Source organism: Tupaia chinensis, unplaced genomic scaffold (genome assembly GCF_000334495.1).
Source record: "Tupaia chinensis unplaced genomic scaffold, TupChi_1.0 Scaffold148271_1, whole genome shotgun sequence".
Lineage (NCBI taxonomy): Eukaryota > Metazoa > Chordata > Mammalia > Scandentia > Tupaiidae > Tupaia > Tupaia belangeri.
Genome location: NW_006208122.1, coordinates 619240 through 628638, shown reverse-complemented (window position 1 = coordinate 628638; position 9399 = coordinate 619240).

The following is a 9399-nucleotide window of genomic DNA, read 5'->3' as shown; positions in this document are numbered from 1 at the left end:
ATCCCCTCCATGGTGGGGGATGGGGGGAGATTTCTCACTTTCCCTCTCACTGTCTCTCTGCAAGTGCATGTGTCCTATGGCAACTACTTTAAAAAAATGAAAAATTTGAAAAAAATAGAGTTGTAATAGAAATTAGGAAAAACTAAGCAAAATTTATTCAGTGAACATTCTGAAACTCATATGCTTTATCTTAATGTTCTGAGTTTTTTCTATGATAAAATATAATTGAACGAGTTAAACCATTGATACATTTTTGCACAAATAATAATAACACAATCATATTAAATACATCTTGAAATATTGCAGGGTGAAGTATACACCATTATCAGTGAAGTATACTTGACAAAAAAATGTTTACCTGAATCTAACCAACCTTTTAAATCTAACATATTGATATTAAATACAAGGTGAAAAGAGCAGTTTAAAAGGCATATGAGAAATCAATCAGACAAATTCAGAAGGTGGGGCTTTCTACAGGACAATTGATTGTTCTTGTCAATAAGTGGGTGTCAGGAAAAAATAATCAGGCACTGTTTATATCACAGATATTTAAGGAAAATAATGGATTCAACGTGTGGATGTGGTTAGATACTGTAATGAACAAACCAACTGAAAAAGATATATATTTTTTTAAATCTAAATAATAATATATACTGGGAGTTAGATGACACCTTTTTTTTTTTAGTATTTTGCTTCTTAGGTGTGACATGGCCCTTTGATCAGTTTATATGGATGAATGCCTTTGTTTTTTGACAATTATACTGAAATAATGTGGAGTAGATAACACAGTTATTTTAAAATCTCAGAGCAAAATAGATCAAGTAATTATAAAATGCAGTGACAATTATTATATCTTGGTGATGGGAATTCAGGATCCATCTTTGTTTTTCTTCCATATGGCTGCATGCCTGAAGGTTTTAAAAATTAAAAAAAATATAAAGGTAGGCTCTAATTTTTAAAAAGTATACTTTTCAATTCGACTATTTACCTCTACTATTTACTAACTTTACACCTACTGTTTGCTAGTTTCTATGCTATGAGGATAGTAGAGTGAGCTGGTGTGATTCAGTCCCATTTTACAGCTACTCAGAAGATCCCTTGTTTAAAGAAAAAATAGTAAATTACAGAATGCAGTAATGTACAATATGATGCGAAAACAAAGGAGAAAGAGAAATGAAGTAAGGCTAGAATGTTGAACAGTAACTGAGGTTGTTAAGATCAGTCCATGAGGTGACAGTGTCAGTCATGTCATGTCAGATTAATCTCATTTTGTCCACAGATTTCTTGCCTACTGTCTCCACCAGCAGGTGGCTGTGTGCAGATTCCAGGAATGCAATGATTATACCATAATGCATCTAAGACAAGGTTGGAAGGTATACTGTTCTACATTTATCTTTAAAAATATTTTCACTCCTGGTTATCTGCCCAAAGGATAGGAATGCACTCTTTTGGAAAAGTACTTGCACATCCACGTTTATTGAGGAATTATTCACAATTGCTAAGAGATGGAACCAACCCAAACATCCATAGACAGATAAATGAATTGAAAAAGTACGGCACATATACACTGTGGAATAGTACTCAGTCATAAAAACAGTGAGACTCTGGCATTTGATAGAGAGTGGATGAATATGTAAGATTTACTGCTAAGCAAAACAAGCTAGAGTATGAAAGAGAGGAATTGTATGTCCCCACTTAATATATACCAAATGTTCATATTCTGTGGCAGAAACTGAAAATTAGAAAATATAAAAGCATGGAGAACAATTTTGGATACTAGAGACAGTATGAGAGGAGGGTAGAAAATGGGAAAGGGTGAGAGAAAGGGAATCAAGAGAGAAAAAAGAAGCAAAACATTTAAAGAAGACAAAAATGGAAAATTATATGTTGATGATAACATGTATGATAACGTCTTTAACTGGACAAATATACTGTGCATTCATGCTAGGAAAATTCACTTTACAAGCTGTAATTATATGGAATGATTGAATGTACCCCCAAAAAACATATTTAATAGCCAACTAACCTATCCAGAAAAGATGAATAACTCACGTTTTGCTTGTATACTCTGGATAAATGTTACATTTTTTGTTATTATCAATGGAGTACAGTAACAGCCTTTGAAAAAAATCATTGGACATCAAGATTTAAAAAGGGAGGCCCAATGGACAATGTGGCATTATGAACAATAATGTAATAACATAACCATCATTAAATTATCTGTATAAGAGAACTGCAGAGGCAAGAAGATCCAAATCATTTCAATACTAACGTGTTCTGAAGAGCTATGGCATTATAGTAATGGGCTTATTAGTTTTTCTTCACAGTGGGAAATAAGACATTAGCCAGAATGACACTTTTTCCAGTAAAGAATGTAAACAGAAGATTCCTGGACCTGAACAGAAAGATAGGGTGCCTCATTATAAGTGCTTTTCACATGCACTGATGAGAAAATTAGCAAGTATATGAGTACATATTCACTACGTGTTTTTCTAAATATTAATTGATAAATCACTATTATTTGTCATAGGCTGATGAATAATTTTTAAAACAAATTGCATATATATATGTATGTGTGTGTGTGTATATATATATACACACACACACACATATACCCACAATAATAATTAATCAGAACTCTTCCCACCCAGGAGTCAGCTTAGTTGAAAACAATGGCTTGGGAAGCTATTTAGAATTAGTATTTAGGAGTAATTTGTCAGACACAAAAAGAAGAAAGTTAAATATATTTTTCAAGTTTCTGGCTTGAAAAAACAGTTAGATTTATAAAAACTAGAACTAGCAGATGGTGTAGTGGTTAAGGCACTGGACACTCCCACATAGACAATTAGGGACCTGGTGGCTTGCTTTCTAACTTTTTCTCTGTTTTTTATTTGTTTGTTTGTTTGTTTTTTAGAGGTTTTGCTATAGGGTGGGTATGCTCGCCAGAAAGACAGAGAAAGACAGAGAGACAGAAGTGAGAAATCACCCCCCCCCCAGTAAGAATATGGCCATGCCGCAATCCCTTCTCCTCCATTCTCCTCTTGGGATCTTGGGCACGCACGCACATGTGTCCAGTGTGAGTTTAAGCCACCAGGTCCAGGACTTGAACCGCGGTCAACTACATGGGAGTCCAGTGACATAGCCATCATGCCAACTGCAGGTCCCATCTCAATTTCCCTTTCTCTTTATCTCTCTCTGCTCAAATCAAAATAAAATAAATGAATAAATAAAATTAAATCAGTAATTTTTTTTAAAAAAAGTAATGTGTTTTCCACCATGTTCTGATTTTTTTAAGTAGTTTTTGATTTATAGTTTTGTTTGAATAAATGTGATTTCTGAATTTTTAATATTTCTATGCCATCAGAATGACATTGGTTTTTAAATTAAAATTCTTAATATTTATTCAAATTGGCACTCACATTGGAAAAAAAACAGTCAAATGTAATTTTTTCCCTCAATTTAAAATACTAATTATTTTATGACAACATGGATTGTACAAACAGTCCAAAATACCATGAATCGTAAAGCTTTTATAAGTTTTTAAATTGTGCTAAATCAATGTAGACCAATTCACACAACTCGACTGTAAAAATGGAGAGTTGTGTACTTCACTTGATTTTATTTGAGTAGTTCAGTGCATTCACTGGCATTTGAGAAATGTGGCATTCAATACTTATTCTCCTGAGATGGCAAGAAATAGCCACAAATTCAATAACACCCCTCTGCACATAAGTAGACTATTTGCTCAAATTTATCCTCACAAGTTTGCATTCTGATCTTAGACAAGAGTGATTATGGGAGGGATCTTACATTTTAATAAAGTGCAGTGGCATCTTTAACATTAATTGGTTTTAGGTTGTTGTCTAAGAAATTTATCAACATATTTAGAGACAATTTTAAATTTCATAATCAGTGTTCAGCTCTTGATAAATCAAAAAGATCTTCCATTATCACCCATGTCTCGTTTATCAAAGCCCTTCTGTATTCATTCCTCTCTCTTATTACTCACTAGAGAGTGGAGCAATGCTGGGGATTCTTTCTGCTCTTTGGTGACTGTCTAGCTGGTGATACGGGCTTTGGAAGGCAAGCATTTCTCTGCTCTTCATGCAGCCACTACCCTCAGTCTCCTTCCATTTCTTTGTAAGAACAACAAAAAAAGAGCGATGGTTTAATGAGTGTTTATCAGGAGCCAAGTTTTATGGTAAGCATATGGCAAACATTATCTCCTTTAATTTAACAAATATCCTATGAGGCGGGATGTTAGCTTTTAAATGAAACTAGTTTATAGATGCTCATCAAGATTAGGTAACACGTCCCATGTCACCCACACTCTATATCCAGGTCCCTCCGATCCTTGATGACTATATTCCCTATTATTCCCAGAGTCTACATGTGAGAATTTTGTCAGAAATTCCAGGGGAAAAAATATTGGAAAAGATTTCAGATTTTTCTCAGATTTGTGAGGATAATACCCTGGAAGATCCATTTTCATTTATATAGTTCATTTTTAAAAGTATAATATATGAATAAATAATGGTAGGAATAATTTATCATAGAAAGGGTTAGAGATAAGAGGGAGATTGGAGTAAAGGGAATAATACAGAGTTTAATATTTTTGCATGACACTTTTCTACCAAATTCCATAAAAATTTATAATCATTTATGGCATTAGAAAATGTTGAATTTCATCTAACATTGCAAGGTGTTAAAGACAAGAAGTAAAAATTCTTTTTATGTAATTATTTTATAGCCCAATGTTCTAATTCATTACTAATAAAATTATTTTCCCAAGTGCTGTAAATGATTGCATTATTCAACAAGATATAATTTTTATGAAGACATACATTCCCTTGAAAATCTTCACTTAAAGAAGATTATTTTCTAAAATGTATTTTCCACTGTAGAGCTACTCCAGAAATTAATTCAAACTTTGAAATCTGAGGGATGGAGCTTCAAACAATGCTGTCTGGTGAAGTGGTATTTTGTGGGAAGACAGATATATTATTATATTTAAAATTATTGTCTGAACAGATGTAAAATAAGACATATTTAGAAACACTGATAGAAAGCTGACATCTAGAAAAATAGGTACATGAAATCAGAATGTGTTGTAATAAATGGCAAAATTTTTATGCACTAAAGCTACTCATTATAGAAAAGTAAATTTTTTCTAAATAGATATTGATTAAAGAAGAAAGCATAAAACTGACACTTCAATAAAGGTCATAATGAAAGTTACAGAAAATGGTCGACATGGCATGGAGATTTGATACACAGATGGGAAGCATAATAAAATATAAATGGAAGACCCTGGAACAGAAAAATAAAATGTTGAAGACATATGTAATGATTAAAAATAGGCACGCTTCCAATAAAGTAAGAATAAATTCTAAAAAATTGTGTTTTGAAGGGAGGCACTGGTGGTGTTTAACAAGATGAGAAAGAGATAAATCCAAGCAAAAGTATATGGAATTATTAAATCTGTTCAAGCAGAGTTGAGGATCAGTTAAATCATGAGTTTTGGTCATGAGATTCAGGACTATCTCTACTTGAATACACTGCTTCTTCTGTGGCTTGTGACTCAGAAGCAGTGCTAACACAATGTATCAGAGTGGGTGTAGACTACCAAAGAGAATGCCTAAGAGAATTCTGTGTAAAGAAATCAGGGGGCAGCAGGTGGCTTGGTGGTTAAGGCACCAGATCCCACATGGCCAACTTTAAGACCTGGACCTGGTAGCCTAAAAAACACACTGGCTATATGTGTACCAAAATTCCAGAAAGAGAATGAAGGAGAATGGATTGTGGCCTGGCCAGTTCCACTGGGGAGTGATTTCTCACTTTCCCCTCCACCTCTCTCTCTTGTTTCTGGTGAATACATGTTCCCAATGGAGGGGGATAAAAGTAGGAAATGTGTCTTTGTTCAATGATTCTTAATTGTAAAATGTGTAGTGCCCACTAAAGTAAGTATAATTTGAAAATCTACTTTTTGGTTATTGTAGCTTTCTTGATGCATGTTCACTGAAAATTAACAAAGCTATATTGAATCTTGGTCACAATCTCTTATACTGTTCTTCCCTCCAACTAACAACTCCAAAATATTTCCTATCAACACAAACACAATATTCACAAGAGCTTTCCTTCACTTCTTTTCTTAATGGAAAATCAATACTTGTCAAGTGGTAGGTTGGGGGTAGGCCCCTACATTGAACTCTTTGCCCTCCTTCTTTGCCCTCTCTCCGAGCCCCAGCTGTTGGTCAGGCTGCACCTCACAAATATCTTGTGACCATTTCTTCACCTCATGCAACAATACACACACCTCTTTCTCATGTCAACACCCCCAGATCAAAGGCACTAAATGAATGTACAAGCTTCAGCAATCCTGCTAATCAATAACCTGACCTTTCATTGTTATACTCAAACAATGTATGTGTAGGAACCAGACCTCCTGCCTTGGAGGCAGGCGCTGTGCTCATCTTACATGAGATGCATGTGTTCTCTGATTTTTACCACATGGTACTTGAGCCTATGCTCCTGGTGGCATGGCCCATCCTCCACCCAGCCATCTGGGGAGCATCTCTTTCCAAAGTAAGTAAACTTGTTTTCCCCTGCTGGACCTCTAGGGAGGAGTTAGTAAATATTACAGGCAAGGCTTCTCAGATTTGGCTTCTTACTTACCTGAACCCAGTTTCTCACATGTCTTTCTGCAAAGTTGCTACTTTTCAGGAGCCTTGCTTACTTCCGGTCAGTTTGCCCATTGAGTTTTCAGGATTTGAAAACCTGTGATTAGTGCTAATAAAGGTGCAGTGAACAATACCACTTCTTAGATATTATGTGTTCCCCAAAAATGTATAAACAACCCTCTTATATTTAATAAACGAAAATTTTATTAAAATTGTTTTTTAGGGACCAGCAGATGGCATAATGGTTAAGTTGCTGGACTCCCACATAGTCCACTGTAGTTTCAGTCCAAGAACTGGTGTCTTAAAACTCACACTGGGTGCATGTGTGTGCATGACCAAGATCCTGAGAGGAGAATGTAAGAGAAGGGATTGCCAATGTGACCATCCCCCTGGCGGGGAGGGGGAGTATTTCTCGCTTTCTGTTTCTCTGTCTCTGGTTATCTCTCCAGCGAGTGCATGCACTCTACAGCAAAAATCTCTCTTAAAAGTTTTTTAAACAAGAAAATGGAAAGATTTTTTTTAAGCTAGAAGTGCATACACAAATATAAGATATTCTTTTTTTTTTTTTTTCTGGAAAACAGCTATGATTCCACACAAGCTGGGATGACATAATGAAGAAATTTTATACTAAGAAATCTCAACAATTCAAGTTCAATTCCACATGGACTTGAATAAATTACTGAGATTCTTTTCATTTAGCTTTCTGCTCTGTAAAAATGGAGAATATTGTAAAGATTTCAGAGAATATATGAAAAACAATTAATACGTAAGATACTAAGAAGTTTCTTAGTATCAAAGAAAATTGTCACATAGAAACTAAATTTAGAAATCTCCACATTTATATATTTATTTATCATTTTCCCCCAACTTTTCCAAAGAACCATTTCTACATTACAAATTTATCTTACATTTAACTCTTCATTATATAATGGCTATGCAGTACATAAAGCATTAAATTATGATCTATTTTTAATAGATGAAAATGTACCATTCTTTTTTTTTGGGGGGGGGAGAGGTTTTTCACTATAGGGCGTGTGTGCTCACCAGACAGACAGACAGAGACAGAGAGACAGAAAGCGAGAAATCAACCCCCAGGGGTGATGGCCACGCCGCAATCCCTTCTCCTCCATTCTCCTCTAGGGATCTTGGGCATGCACGCACACGCGCCCGGCGTGAGTTTTAAGCCACTGGGTCTGGGACGCGAACTGTGGTCGACTACGTGGGAGTCCAGCGACACAGCCATTACGCTAACTGCTGGTCTCAAAATGTACCATTCTTACGGATGTAAAAATAAGGTCACGTCGGGAACCAGCAGTTCCCGGACCTGGTGGCTTAAAATTCATGCCGGGCGCATGTGCGTGTGTGCCCAAGATCCCAAGAGGAGAATGGAGGAGAAGGGACTGAGGCGTGACCATCCCCCCTGGGGGGTGATTTCTCGCTTTCTGTCTCTATGTCTCTGTCTGGCGAGCGCACGCGCCCTATAGTGAAAACCTCTCCAAAAAAAATAATAAATAAGATCACGTAAAATGTAATTAAAAATAGTATTTATGATTTCCAAATGCAAATCATGTCACTTTCATAATGTGATTTTTTTTCGCTTTTAATTTGCCCAAAGGCGTGTGTGTTTTCCTGAGAGACAGAGACGAGAGAAAGATAGCAAGAGAGAGACAGAAAGCACCATCCTCTCCCCATGGGAAAGGAACACACTACAATCCATTCTCCTCCATTTCTTCCTTCTCTTGGGATTTTGGGTGCTAATGTTCTTGGCATGCTTTTCAAGCCATCAGGTCTGGGACTGGAATCGTGCAGCCAGCCATGTGGGATCCAACTCACATAACCAAAAGGCCATGGCTATCCCCTTAAGGTGACTTTTTTGTTGTTTAAATTAGGTTAAGGAAACTCAAAACTTGCTGAGTAAATACTGTGTTATGTGAAAACTCTTTAATAATTCAATGAAACATTTAAATTACTAAATAAATACGTCTTAATAATTGTTCACAAATGTTTTTAATTTCTCAAAAATTATGAACAACACATGACTGCATAGCTGTACTGTGTATAGACCTATTTTAAAGTTTTAGACTTTTTTATTTTAATTTATTCATGTACTTATGAGAGTGCATGAGACAGAGAGCGAAAAGGAGAAACAGATACCTTTAACAGGATCATCCACTACTCCAACGCCCAGTCTTACAACCAGTTAAGATCCTGGATGTGCTCAAGGGCAGCATGTGTGGGTTCAGGTCAACTTATGAACTGAACCAAGGGTCCTCCATACAACACCAATATCGCATAGTGATGCCTTACCACTTACACCGGCATGACTGGGCCATGACATTATTTTAATAAAATGAAACTGCTTAAATGAGTAAATTACTGAATCAATTAGGTGCATTTCAGGGGAACTTTAGTATAAGCATAAAGGTAATCTCATAAAAACAATGGTGGAAAACCTATTTGGTGCATTCAAGTTCCAGGAGAAACTAAGAACTTGAGCCAAAAAAAAATTTAAGAAGCATATCACTATCCATGTCATTTAGCTCTTTTTCTCTGGAGTGGTATGTTTTTTTTATCTCTTATTTTTCATTCTTCACATGTTTATTTAAAATATGGACTAGTTCATGGAGATCACAATATATGTTTTCTTAAATAAAAAAAAAGATAGTTTCGGCCGGGAACGGCCTGGCCGGCGCCCTTCCACTCCGGGGGGCGCGCCACG